This window comes from Mastomys coucha, unplaced genomic scaffold, assembly GCF_008632895.1.
Source record: "Mastomys coucha isolate ucsf_1 unplaced genomic scaffold, UCSF_Mcou_1 pScaffold16, whole genome shotgun sequence".
In the NCBI taxonomy this organism is placed as follows: Eukaryota; Metazoa; Chordata; class Mammalia; order Rodentia; family Muridae; genus Mastomys; species Mastomys coucha.
Window position 1 is genome coordinate 19,772,607 of NW_022196898.1, and position 6,402 is coordinate 19,779,008.

The 6,402-nt window shown below is 42.3% G+C and overlaps 1 long non-coding RNA gene across 1 annotated transcript; it reads left to right on the plus strand.

Moving 5' to 3' along the window:
* Positions 1 to 1,932: 1,932 nt before the first annotated feature.
* LOC116094059 lies at positions 1,933 to 5,548 on the plus strand. Its single transcript, XR_004119952.1, has 3 exons — positions 1,933 to 1,984; positions 2,311 to 2,425; positions 2,940 to 5,548. It is a non-coding gene; the product is annotated as an uncharacterized LOC116094059 (long non-coding RNA).
* Positions 5,549 to 6,402: the final 854 nt, after the last annotated feature.

Sequence of the window (6,402 nt, forward strand, 5' to 3'; positions counted from 1 at the left end):
TAATGTCACTTAACATTATTTAATTTCACAGCTGAGTTTTTTTTTTTTTTAATTTTTGGATTTCAGCTCAGCCAGTTTCTCTTTTTCCTATTATAAAGACAGAGCCTCAAGAGTTCTGTCATAGGCAGAGAATTAGTCTATTCAGTGCGAAGTAAACGAGAGCATGGAGCTTTAGTGTGTGGAATCTTCAACTACACAGTTATACCAGTAAAAGATGAGTACAGTATTTAGAAGATGAATAATATGAGGATATTCCAGTTACTGGAAGCTGACACAGCATCTGCTAGTGGTAAAAATTAACAAAACGACGGGCGGTCTTAGTTATGGTTCCTGTTGCTGTGATGAAACACCAGGACCGAAAACAAGTTAAGGAGGAAAGGATTTATTTGACTTACATTTTCGCATCTTACTCCATCATTAGAGGACAAGAACTCAAACAGAGCAGATACCTGGAAACAGGTCTGATGCAGAGGCCATGGAAGGGTGTTGCTTTCTGGCTTGCTCCCCATGCTCAGCATGCTTTCTTATAGAACCTAGGACCAGCCCAGGGATGACACATAGTGGACTAGGCCCTCCCACATCAATTACTAATTAAGAAAATGTCCTACTGCCCACAGCCCAATCTTATGGAGGCATATTCTTAGCTAAGGTTCCCTTCTCTCAGACGACTCTAGTTTGTGTGAAGTTGGAACCAAACCATCCAGCTCATGGGTCAACAACTGTGGTAGGACGTAGCCAATGCTTGTCTTTGCATGATACACACATTCCTCTACCTACATCACTTTCCTTAGTGAGTCCTTAGGACATCTGCTATGGCCTCTGGGATAAAATGGGTATACTCAAATAAAACTGGTGGCAGGAAGATTTTGGAATTCTGACCAGAATGTAGTGCATTGTAAACACTGTATATCTGGAAACAACTCTGCATTGATATTTCACATTTCTGAAATCTTTTATTTTTACTTTTTTGAAAATAGATTTCTTCTCCTCATGCAATGTATTCTGATTATATTTTCTTCTCTCTCTCTGCTCCTCTCAGTTCTTACCTACTGCCTCCTATCTGGATCCATCCCCTCTCTGTCTCTCATTACAAAACAAATAGTCTTCTAAGGGATAATAATAAAATAAGGTATAGTAAGTATAATAAAAACTAACATTGGAATAGGACAAGGCAAACAGACAGAAAAGAGCCCAAGTGTCGGCACAAGAAACAGGGACCAACTTGTTTGCACACTCAGGAATCCCACAAGAACACTAAACTGGAGGCCATAATAAGCCTGTAGGGTAAAAGGAGAGAAGAAATACACACCACACACACACACACACACACACACACATATGTATATGATATGTATATATACATATATATCATATACATATGCAGATGCACACATGTATATGTATATATACATATATATGCAAACTATATATGTATACATACATATGTTAAAAACTATATATGTATATTTTTCCTGTAGGAAGAAGCTTCTCTGATGATGGCTGATCAAGGCCCAGATCTATGTGTATGGTAGAATGACACTAGGAATCATATTATTACTACATTAAATTTTTTTTAAACTAGTATTACTTGGATTTTCCCTAGATCCCTGGGCTAACTATCCTCAGGCTCTTGGTTACCCAAGCAGTGTCCAGGTATAGATTCCATAGAGTGCAGTGGTAACGTGTGAGCAAAGTGAAATTATTTTTTTGGATTGTGTGTGTGTGTGTGTGTGTGTATGTGTGTGTGTGTGAATGAGCACCGTAAAAAATGCCCTTTAGACATGTAAAAATAGCTTAGTCAGGGTCCCCACTTCCTCCAAGGCTGCACCTGATAACCAGAACTCAGTGACATCATTCCCCCAAGATAACCAGACACAGTCCTAGGACCTGATGACACCCACTGGACAGTATATAAGCAGAGACTAAGAACAAAGCTCTACTCTGCACATCTGGAGGGACAGCACCTTGATCTGCCCTGGAGCTGGTGAGTCTCTCCCAGGATCCTGACCTTAGTCAGAGACTTCTGTTAGAGTCTGGACCTGACTTTTAGCTAAGATATACATTGACCAGGCGAGCAGCCTTGGGGAGATAGGTTTAGGAATTTAGAGTGTGAACCTGTGTGATGATCCTCAACACAATAAAATATAACTTTTGCTATATTAATTATTGTATCTACCGTCTTGCTCTTGACAAAGGGTGGAGTTTCATGACAGAGTTTTTCTCTGTAGTCTAGGCTGGCCTCAGACTCAGATTTCTGCAGCCTCTGCCTACTGAATTAAAGGCCTGTTTTTTTTTTTTTTTTTTAAACAGAATTTACAACTCAAGAAGCATAAGGACAGGGAAATTTGAAAATTCCACAGCTGGGCCATGTGTAGAGGAAGCTGGCACTTAGGAAAAGAAAGATGATTAATATTGACAGACAATGGTGGGTGACTGCCCTGGAGGCATTGGAAATGAGGCATTTAGAGGTCTCAAGCTGCCCCTCCCATGGGACAGGCTCAGTGTGGGGTCTTGGGGGCAAAATTTCCACACAAACTCCCTGTATTCTAGCATGGAATGTCTACATGTATGTCCTGATAAAACTAATAGTCACTGGAAAACACCGGCGATGAGCTCAGGAACTATAACCTTGGAAGGCCTTAACTATTAGACTTTGTTCCTTTTAGTTTCTTGTTTTTCCTTCCGGTGGAACTTTACTATGGCAGGTGAGGGTTCCCCTCCCAACTCCCGTTTTTTCCTGTAAGTCCTTTCACTTGGACCCATCAACTAACCAGAACTCTTATAGTCATTTAAATTAACCAACCAGGTTTACCCCTACTTGCTCCACAGTATTCTGTGGCAACTCATTTTCAAGAGCCTTCCCTGATGCAGGCAGCCCTCAGCTCACTCTGCTTTTCAGTAAACTTAGCTTGTTTGCCCTTTATCTATTGTCTCTGCAGCAAGACAGCAAACTCTGACTCAAGACAGGCAACGAGGAAGTGAATTTTAGCACCAGCATCAGTATGCTTTAGTTTGAATGTGTCTCCCTCAGTTTACATGTTAGAAACATAATCTTCACTGCCGCAGAGATGAGGAGAAGCTCAGCCTTCAGGAAACGGTAAGGTCATGCAGACAGTAATAAACAGAAGTGGTTATCAGGGAGGGGCTTGCTGATAAGCAAGGTGAGTTAACCCCCTTCCCCCGAAAGTTTTCTAGTGTTCTTTTGCAACTTCAACCTGGGCCATGGGATGGTATAGCAAGAAAGCTCTTTCATAGATATGAGTTCACCCAAGTCTAAGTGGATGAAAGCCTGAGTTTATTTGGTTTACTGATAGGAGTATGGGTGGGGTCAAAAACAGTTATATCATTAAAGAGTCCCACCCATCATGGGTGATGACCTCTCAGAAACTGCATTTTAGAGTCTTGCTTTCATTTAACCTTCTACATCCTAAATAATCTAGCATTTCTTGAGACAAAGTTATGGAGACTCCTTTTCTCTCCCCTCCTTCAACTGGGGAGTGCCAACCCCCATTACCACTGTGGTAGACGCAGGAATACCTGTACTGTTCTTCACTGCTCAGACTGTGGGGGGTAAAGCTATCTCCTCCAGGATGGCAGGGGATGGTCATGTTCATTGGCAGGAAAAAAAATCTATACTACAATGTCGATCCAAGCAGTGGTAAGCCTCCAGATCAACCTCAGCTCTCCCTTCAGCAGTTCAAGTGTGAGCCACCCTTGTGCTGACACCAAGCCTCCTGCAGAAGGACTCCAAGACTGACTAAACTAAAGCCCTTTGGTGTCCCCGAGGCGCAGCTGAAATGCTTTCCTAATAAAATATGCCAAAGGCTTAACTCTTCTATTTGAAGCAAACTCAAGTAGAGAATGCTAATTATCCTGTTTGAATGTCTTGTATAGAAAGACTTCTGTCTGCTCTTCCCATAGTAAAATATGCATATGTAACCTGACATTAGTGAGAAGAACACAATGCAGGCATTCTGACTCAAGGTAACCTCATTCTTCCACCTGAAAGCAGGGAAAGGTATCTTACAAACCTGGAATGAAAGAGCTTATTTGGAAGCACACCCCCCCCCCCCCCCCGGAGAAAACCAACTTCCAAAGATACGAACATAAAACCAAACTGCAGCCACTCTTGAGAGAAGTGACAGTCTCACTGAATCTTTTATGTAGGCATCAGAAAGTGTCTCCGTACTTTAAAAATCACTTAAAGGTTTTAATGTTATGCATTTATTTTGAAAACACACACTATCTGCCCAGAGTTCAAAGTGCACCAAGATGACCCCTCTCTCATCCTGTTCTCAGGAACAACCTCTCTTCCTGGTGGTTTGTTCTCCTAAGGGATGATGGGAGAATTCAGCACAGCAGGTAGTGGCACTTGTGTTTGGAAGATTCTAGATCAACCTCTTCCCCTGAAGACTAAAGTTACCTCTTCTCATTTCTATTCTCCCCGGACCTGCCACGCCCTGTGTTTGCTGTGGCCTGCAATCTCATTATAAGTCACATTTCTTTCGCAGCTTCCCCTCTGCAAAATGTTGTTTATCTTACCTCTAAACTGCAGCTTTGTTCTACAGAATGTAAGTTTTACTAGATTTTATTGGTTTTTCCTTTTTCAGTACATTTGCCCATTTTATTCTGAGTTTTAAAGTTTTGCCGAGATTATGCACTTTATACAAAAAGCTCATATAGAGAATCAAGAACTGTAAAGGGTCTGAGATCTTAACCTACTTGCAAAGCAACACATTAGCCTCCCACAGTCTAATGGGTTCTGGTAGAAGAAATGAGACTCCTGGGTCAAAGACAAAGCACAATTTATTGCTCAGAGCAGCAGCAGTAATCAGGGCGTCAGCGTTTGTGCCACTTTCCCAAGCACTGGTTCCTACAGTGTGACATCAAAGGGTAAATGATACTTCTTAGGTGGTTTAGTGTGCAGGGGCCTGCAGCTAAGGACTCCCAGGCTTCTATGCCAGGGAGGGGAGTCAACTTACATGGAGTTTTCCTGAAGGGAGTCTCTTTATTATACTGAGTAGTAGGCAAGTTTGCCTGTTAGTCTGGAGAAAACACTATTTGTCTTCCAATGCTGCTTACATAAACAGTCTTGAAAATGTAGTTCATAATACAAGTCTGTTCCTCAATTTATAAGATTTCAGAAATGTTCCTCCTATTCCAATCCCCTTCTCATGTTGATTCATGATTATTTATTCTTTTTTCCTTTACTAGGGAGGTCTATCCGCCCCACTAGTCTATATTTCTGTTGGTCTATAGATTGTAGTTTGGTTATCATTGACTTAACAGCTAATATCCACATATAGGTGAATACATATTCTATTTGTCTTTCTGGGTCTGGGGTACTGGGTGACCAAAACAGGAACAAGAATAATACACCTTGTAAGTTAGTGGGAGACCAGAACAGGAGAAATGGACCTTGTAGGCTAATGGTTCTATTTGCAGTTAAGACAGTTAAGAATAAGTGGATACAGAAAATGTGGTACATTTACACAGTGGAATACTACTCTGCTATTAAAAACAATGACTTCATGAAGTTTGTAGGCAAATAGATGGAACTTGAAAATATCATCCTGAGTGAGGTAACCCAGTCACAAAAGAACACACATGGTATGCACTCACTGATTAGTAGACGTTAGTCCTAAAGTTCAGAATACCCAAGATTTGATTCACAGACTATATGAAGCTCAAGAAGAAGGAAGACCAAAGTGTGAATGCTTCAGTGCTTCTTAGAAGGGGGAACAAAATACCCACAGGAGGAAATATGGAGACAAAGTGTGGAGCAGGGACTGAAGGTAAGGCCATTCAGAGACTGCCCCACCTGGGCATCCATCCTGTATATAGTCACCAAACCTGAACACTACTGTGGATGCTGGGAAATGCTTGCTGAGGCAAGCCTAATATGACTGTCTCCTGACAGGCTCTGCCAGTGCCTGACAAATACAGAGGCAGATGCTTGAAGCCAACCATTGGACTGGGCTCAAGGTTCCTGATGGAGGAGTTGGAGAAGGGACTGAAGGAGCTGAGGGGGTTTGTAGCCCCATGGAGGGAGCAACAGTGTCAACTGGCGAAACCTCCTTGAGCTCCTAGAGACTGGACCACCAACCAAAGCGTACACACGGAGGGACCCATGACTCCAGCCACATATGTGGCAGAGGATGGCTTTGTTGGACATCAGTGGGAGGAGAGGCCCTTGGGCCTGAGGGTGCTCAGTGCCCCAGTGTAGGGGAATGCCAGGGTGGAAGACGGGAGTGGGTAGGTGGGTGGGTGAGCAACCTCTTAGAGGCTGGAGCGGGAATGGGATAGAGGGTTTTCCGAAGGGGAGACTTGGAAAGGAGAAAACATTTGAAATGTAAATAAAGAAAATATCCAATAAAAACATATTAAAAAATAAGGTCCTAT